Consider the following 8157-nt stretch of genomic DNA (forward strand, 5'->3'; position numbering starts at 1 on the left):
CATTCCAACTCCCTGCCATGTTCAGGGACACCTCCCACTATCCCAGGCTGCTCCAAGCCCCTTCCAGCCTGGCCTTGGACACTTCCAGGGATCCAGGGGCAGCCACAGCTTCTCTGGGTACCCTGTGCCAGGGCCTCCCCACCCTCACAGGGAAAGAATTTTTTTTCCTAATATCCCACCTACCCCTTCCCTCTGTTAATTTGAAGTCGTTTCCCCTTCTCCTGACCCTCCATCCCTTGTCTCAAGTCCCTCTCCAGCTCTCTTGGACCCTGTTTAGCTAGAGAAAGGCCAAATTAATTATTTTCTGTTAGTTTTTCTTCACAAGAATAGATATTTGTGTAGTCACTATTCTGGCAGGCTGGTCTAATTCTTCTCTGGTGTGAAGTAATCGTCCTTTGAAGTGCTGGAAATCTGTGACTTCTCCACCTTCTCACTACCTCCACAATTCAATTTCTTTCAGTCACCTCAGCTGTAGCAGCAACATTATTTTAACATCTTTGCATTGAAGTCAAAGTCATTACTCATGCTTGCAAGCAGTCATAACAACCCCAAAGAATCATTGTCATAGATCAAAGGGCAAATGAATTTATGACAGCCAATTAAGGCACAATTAATAATTAAATGGTGATGTGAATTCTTAACATGAATATTGTTTTTTCTAGCAAGAATGCTGGCATCTGACTCCACATCTCAGTGGAGTCTGTGGCTAAGCATTAAATAACATGGCACACCAACAGAGTGGTGTCACTCCAACAGAGTTAATGAAATATTACACAGGAATCTGGTCCATGTTGCTCAGATTCCAAATAAAGTGCAGAGATTTTAAGAGAATACATTAGATGTGAAAAATAAGTAACATATTTATGCCATGTTTTCAGTTTTGCTGCAGGCCCTGTCTCTGCAGAGATCTCTCTGCTGAACCTCTGCTGGATGAAGGCTTGGCATAAACCTCCCAAAGGGTCATAAATTAAACAAAGAAAGAAAAAAGAGGCAAAGTAGGAATCTGCAATATGGTTAGACTTCCCTTCCTCAAGCATTTAAGTGAGGAAGGCAGATCTGCCCCATCCCTGGGATTGTCCAAGGCCAGGTTGGACAGAGCTTGGAGCATCCTGGGATAGTGGAAGATGTTCCTGCCCATGGAAAAGGCTGGAAAAGACGGGTTTTAAAGTCCCTTCCTACCCAAACTATTCCATGATACATCCAAGACAGAAGCTGCAGGTGGGTTTCTGGCTCTCACAGGAGGGGGAAGGAGGAGATAAACTGGGATATAAAGCCCAGCAAAGCTCCTGTAGCCCCGAAGGGAAATGTAAACATTCCTGCTGTGCAGCTGAGTCCCTGGACACCAATGACTACAGAAGGTCCCAAAAAGGGGTTTGGGCAACATCTTCTACATAAACTTTTCTCATGGCAGATGTAGTGGTTGTCCCTGGCTGCACACCAGGCACCAGCCAAAGCCACTCTGTCACTGCCCTGCACAGCTGGACGGGGGACAGAAAACCTAAAGAAGGTTTTGTGGGTCCAGATAAGCACAGAGGGAGATCCCCCACCAAATACCATCATGGGCAAGGCAAATTCCACTTCTGCACTGGCCTGGGGGCTGCAGGGCTGCTCCTCCTGGAACTGGCTCCATGGACATGGCAGAAGCAGATTCTCACAAAAACCACCCCTGTATCCCCCTCACCACAAAAACCTGGCCATGCAAAGCCAATCTGGTAGGGAAACCTCTACCAGGGACAGGGGTTTGGTTGTTTATTCTTCCCCAAAGCCTCACAGCTCCAAGGATCTGCTGTTATTTTATTATTCCTCTCCATCCCCTGTTATTTTTTTAACAGCTTCACTTTTAAAATTTTTTAAAGTAACAATTGCTCTGCATGCAACCAGTGTGTAAACACAGTTTCCTACCTCAACCCATGTGGTTAGGAAGCCCTTATTTAAAATGCTTTCTCTCTCCTCATCTCCTTCCTGTACAAATACAACCCAAACAAACAGAACAGGGATTTTTTTTTTTATTTTTTTTAAGTTGGCAGCAGTTTTTAGAGCTCCCACTGTCATTTCTTTAAGATCTTCAACTTGTTTGTTTAAATGTTCATGTCTTTAGGCCTTTCTTCCTGCTTTTATTGCTGGAAACCATGAAAGCTGCTATTTGTTCCAGAAAGTAGATTTATTATTTCTCCTCTAGCCCAACTATGACTTTCCTTCCATTTAAAGTAAAAAACTCAATTTACTCTTCCAATACGCACTTTATCTCCTGTGACTTAGAGCCCCAAGCTGTGAAACTGCACATCTTTGGTGGGTTGTGACAATTGAAAATCAAGAGTAGAAGGCACTCTATAAAATTTAGGTGATGCATGCCCCAAACAGCTGCAATCTCATCAGTTCCAGGGTACGGCCTGATGATAGGAGGCGATATGCCATAACAAAATGTTATAAAAACGAGGATAAATATGCATTTTGCATTACACCATATCAAACCTTGTCAGGAGGGAGCTGGCTGGGGAGTTTGCAGTTGATAGCAGTTATGTGGTGGGTATGTGAAATTTTAATGAGGGTTTCTCAGGTTTGGGGATGCATTTTCTGGAAGAACAGGGGGGGTGGGTGTTTGGGAGCCTGGCTGGGGAGTGTGAGAGAGGCCAGAGTGTGAAGAGGGAGGTGCCACTGTGCCAGCACAAGCACAAAGTGACCCCTGGGGTTAGCAGGGAGCAGAGGGTGTGCACAAAGGGGTTGGGAAAAGGGGCACCTTCACTCACAGATGTGCACAAGACCCGAGATCATTTGTCTAAATAAAAACTTTACCTAAGGAGTGCATTGATTTAGTGAAAAAATGCTCCCATCAATTGCAATTTTTCTTAGTTTTCCCCATGATAACGCCCAATATAGAATAATGACAGAAAAATCCAGGAGACTCTGAGAAGGTGAGTGCCTGGGATTACTTCTTCCTATGTCATTTCAACAGAGAAGGAGGAGAAATTTGAATCCAGCCTCCCCACATCTCACAGCAGAGCTCCAGATACCAGACTCTGTGTGTGCTCTAAGGGAGGCAAGGGGTTATTCTGTATTTGTCACCAAAAATGCATTTACAAAACTTCATTTCTGTTCTACATCAGCCTGGAAAATACATTTTGAAACCTGAATTTTCCACTAAACAAAGTTCTGGACTTCTTGCTATTCTGCTTCAGAGATCAGCATCTAAAATGGTGCAATGGTCTTTTGATTCCCTTCAGAGCCCTGGTTCATCTGTATATGTAAAAAGGTAATTCAGGTCATTCAGTTGTAAATAGAAAGATGATTTCTGGCAGGCACTGAAATGCATGTGGGAATTTATTTATTTTCCACACTGAAAGAAGATCTTCCTGTTAACCAGTCCTGCCCTGAACACAGTCACAGCTAGCAGCTGCCAGCCACACTGTTCTTTTGAGACACACAACCACTGCAACAAAGAGGAATACAAAGAAGGATTGGTGATAAGAAAACCTGGGTAAAAAAAGGCTTCTGTGCTGATTGCATTTATAGATTTCTAAATTCAAAGCAAAACTGTTAAAAACTCATGATAAAAGAAATTCTGCTTCTAAAGAAAACTTAGTGGTGCACAACCACTTTGACAGGGAGCATATGGCAGATAATCTGAAATATTTCAGGATCCTTATAAGTGTGTAGTAGTACAGATTGTGATACCAGAGTTCTGGAGTTACACTGGCTCCTGATATTCCTTGTGATTTTTCCTTTCCATGTGAATTATTTTAAGATAAAACCTCACCTTACAGGAATAAATTTATTTTTTCCACCTGTTGATTCTGGGGCAGTTTGGGCACTGTTATAATTTTACAGTGCTGTGAGCATCTTCCAGGGCAAGAGGGGACCAGTGTGGGAGGTAAATTGATAGGATATGAGGATAGCTAAATTGTGCCTCTGCAGGGGCATTTCAGGGAGACATCCAGCTTTACCAGCATTTTCTCCACACATTGAACAGCAGAAAGGACAAATCAAACATCTTTACCACCTGTCACAGATGTAGATGACTAGACATGAGGCAGCAGGAACTTAAGCAGAGATCTGAACAAAAAAAAAAAAATAAAGAACAAGTGATTCAGTCCAATCCATGACTCCAGACTCACCAGGATATTTCCCATAAATAACTACAAGGTTATTTTCATTTCTTTTCATGGAGTTTGACTCCACTCCCACAGGCCTGTCTATTTCCCACAGTGTCTCAATGGAAAAAAATCTGCTTTTAATGGGGAGCAAACTGGCACAGCCCAGCAGCCCCAGCTGCAATCAATTCAAGCTACCCAGTGAGGAGCCAGTGATGCAAGGAACAGAATTCAGCCACTCCCATCCAGGAGAGCAGTGATACCTCAGTAGGGGCTGAATGGGATGAGGAAGAAGAGGATCTGTGTCTTCTTCTTCTTTCTTTTTGTCTATTCATCTTCACTAGAAAAATATTGTATTCATATTGTATTTGCCTTGCCTGCACCCAAAGCACACGTGGGTAAGGGTCTGTTTTCTGTCTCATATTTGCTATTATAAAATTTATAACTGATTATATTATTTCAGCATTTTCTCCCTCTGCATTTTGATCCTTGAATCTAAGGAAATTAGGACTGCACAGCAGAAAATATCAGCATCTGCTGTTGATTTTTCTCCCTCTAAAAGATGTCTTAAGCCTCATGAAATGTAGTTTTAAAAGAGCCTGGCTGAGACAACCATTCAGTACTATCCTATAAGTGAATCCCTATCTTAAAAGTAAATAAAACTGCATTAAGTCTGGGGAGAAGGAAGAAGAGCTTAAGTTAAGAAGGATTTGAAAGCTGTTTCTTCTTTGAAGTAGTTTTATTGCAAATCATCTCACAGTGTAAAACTCAGCATTAAAACTCATGTCTTCTTCTCAGATCACCAGTGTGGAGTTCACCCAGACTTTGTGGGATCAAAAAGCAGACTTTGCACATCACTGAAGTATCACCACGTGATGGGAAGCTTCATAATCCGTGGATGGGATCAGTTTATCCTCTCAGGTCAGGCTGCATGAGGGGTTTGGAAAATCACTAAATTTGGAGTGGTGCACTTAGCACGTGTTGGTTCCCATCATGGGCTGGCTTTGGAGAAGCTGCTGCACCATATTTTTGGTGGACTTGTGAAGTAACCTCCCTTTGTTTGTATTAAATACCATCACTCTTTAATTTGCCCGGGGTGGTCCGAGATTTAAGTGTTTGTTTTTAATTTTGTTTTTTTTCTGGTTGCTTAATGTGTTTTGTTATTGAGTTTTTGGTGCCCCACAAAGCAAAGAGGGTGCTCTGTGGAAGAGGTGAGATTTTCAGGTGTATGTTTGGAAACATTTTAAGCTCCTAATTAAAAAAATAAAATAATAAAAAAAAAAATAATAGAAGAGGAGCAGATGTGGCAGTGTGCCTCAGGGGACACTAAGAGTTACATTGTCCCATCCCAAAGCCCTTGTGAAGGGCAGCCCAGGAGTTCTGGTTGGGTTTGAATCCCTGGGGGGTTTCTCCCCTGTTGTGTTTCTAGTGGTCCCTGACCCTGAACTCCACCCTCAAGGGTGGAGACCCTCAAGAGTTCTGTCCCTCAAAAACCCCTGCTGTGCCTCTGTTCAGGGCTCTTTGTTCTGGACCTGAGTTTGTTCCCGTGCTGAATAAATGGTTTCATGAAAGGGAGCCCGTCTTGTTGGTTTTCCATGCTGGTCTCCAGAACCCTGCTGCTTCTCTGGACGAGATCCTGGAGTTGCTGACTGCAACAGACTTGTGTTACTGCATGTTGTTCTGCACCATGAAAATACCTAAAACATACACATGGTGGGCCAAATATTTCACCCCATAGTTCTGCTCTTACATTACTTGGCCATGAAGCAGCAGCCTCAGAGCATCCCAGAAAGCCCCAGCTGCAGAGGAACCATGGAAAAATGTTCTTTCCATTAGCAAGGCCACCTTTAGAGGGCTGGCAGCAGTGCCAGGACCTGAGTGCTGAGATCCTGAATGCTATTTCCTCTTCTGAGCAAATACAATGAATCCTCACTGATTCTTCATCAGAAGTGGAGCATTAATTGAATTTCTCTGCTCGTTCCTAGCAGGATGATGGTTTGCAATTGTCCTGTAGCTGCATGCCTGACTGCAGCTCTGCTTTATCTCACACACTGTGATTATGAAAACTAGCTGTACAGTGAATCATGCTGTGATTTACTTTGAAGAGGTCAGCTTAAAACAATTCCCCGAGAGGAATTTTATTAGATGCAAACAGCACCAGGACTGAATTAAAATGCAGCCTCGGTAGCCTTATATCCATTTCATCAATATCATTATATTCCTCCCTCTGTTCCACAGTTATAACCTGATTGGAGGTGTTTTTTTGCTTTAAAGTGGACAGGTCAAAAGAAGTTGTCTACAAACACAAGGTCAACTGTGCTCCACTGAAAATTATAATAAATAGCTGCAAAGCCTCAGTTACACTCTGTGATAAGTGGATAGAGGGTGTAATGGGAGGGCAGATGTGGAAAATATAATTTAGTAATCACTCAGCCCAGAGGTTTGCTGCATCTTTACCAATGGGCATGAAATGATGAGGCCACTGGATGATGAAATAACCATTTCCCTCTTCATCTGAGCCAGATCTTCCTAAAACCTGTGTCTGTGCAAGTCCTTCTTGGCTAATTAGAATAAATCATAAGTACTGACGTAACACACAGTACAGAATTAGTGTTCAGTGCTCCACTGGCACCTGATTTCATCAAGCACCTTCTGCTTGAGAGCAAGACCCTGAACTAGAACTCTTGGATCAATCCTGTAGAGTCTTTGTAAGCTGTGAGATCTTTTAGAGAAAGAAATTGTTCCCTGTGAGGGTGGGCAGGCCCTGGCACAGAGAAGCTGTGGCTGCCCCTGGATCCCTGGAAGTGCCCAAGCCAGGTTGGACAGGGTTTGGAGCAACCTGGGACAGCGGAAGGTGTCCCTGCCCCTGGCATGGGGTGGCACTGGGTGATCTTAGGGGTCCCTTCCAACCCAAAACCAATATTCTATGAATATTTGTGTTTGATTTGAATATAGTACAGGAATCCCTCTCTAATGTCCAGAGTAGCCAGGAAAGATGATTATTCTTCTGTGTTACCTAATAGGAAAGGAATAAAGGATGCAAGACAACAGTTCTAAAGGTTTGTCAGTAAATTTGCTGTTCTGTACCAGGAAGGGATGCCTTTTACCAATCTACACACGCTCTTAACAACACAAGTTCTTTTATTATTACTAAGGACACTGCAGAGCTATTAAATAACAAAAACTTCTCTGCAGATTTGCCTGGACTGCCATCTTTAAATCACATTACTCCAAAATGGTTTATGCAAATCCAAGATTGGCTTGGAGCATCCATTAATCTCCCCTTCCCAAGGTGGAAATGGGCAGTGGAAATGCAGAATTTTCTGGCATGGTGGAGCTCTCTGGCAACCTGCCCGTGGATCTGGCAGGGTGGGCATGGACACACCTGGCAGGAGGGCAGAATTAGGGAGCATTTTGAGGATTGGTGCATTTCTGCTCTGGAATAAACAATATTGTATTGTATTGTATACAATTACAATATACAATGTACAATATACAATGTACAATATACAATTGTATTGTATACAATATAGGTAATATTGTATTCAGTGAGTAAATGCTTCTCCACACACAGGGATTTGGGTATAGTTCTACACATACCTCACAAGGATTGTACACAGTCCTGTGCCACCAACATGGAGAAAATACTCAGGTGTCTACTAAAATGATAATAAAAAATAGAGACATTGAAAAAAAAATATAAAAATAATTGTATTTTCTGAATTCTGCCTGCTCCTGTTTCTTGAATTATCCATGTTACGACCTCTTCAGAAACACTATTTGTATCTACAGCTTAATATTTTCTATGGCTCATGAGCCAACTTTTGATTGTAATGATTCTGTATTCAAAGAGCCAGTGGTGCTCAAAGACATCATGTTATATGCCTAAAATCACTTTTTAGATGATTGTGAATCACAAAATTAGGCTTCTAATGAGGTTGTTATCAATTTCTAAGTTGATTTTCAAAATTCTGCTGCTACAGTTGTCTGTGAGAATGGGAATTGTTGAAAAGAAAATACCATTGTGATTTAAAAGCACTTAAAATTAAAATATTCATGCAATCTTTCC

The 8157-nt window shown here is 42.2% G+C and overlaps 1 long non-coding RNA gene across 1 annotated transcript; it reads left to right on the top strand.

Annotated features, from left to right (window-relative positions):
• Positions 1-4307: 4307 nt before the first annotated feature.
• On the top strand, positions 4308-8157 carry LOC147652869 (uncharacterized). Its single transcript, XR_015287562.1, has 2 exons — positions 4308-4486; positions 4887-8157. It is a non-coding gene; the product is annotated as an uncharacterized LOC147652869 (long non-coding RNA).

The sequence above is a fragment of the Cyanistes caeruleus genome, chromosome 5, assembly GCF_971803275.1.
Source record: "Cyanistes caeruleus chromosome 5, bCyaCae1.hap1.1, whole genome shotgun sequence".
In the NCBI taxonomy this organism is placed as follows: Eukaryota; Metazoa; Chordata; class Aves; order Passeriformes; family Paridae; genus Cyanistes; species Cyanistes caeruleus.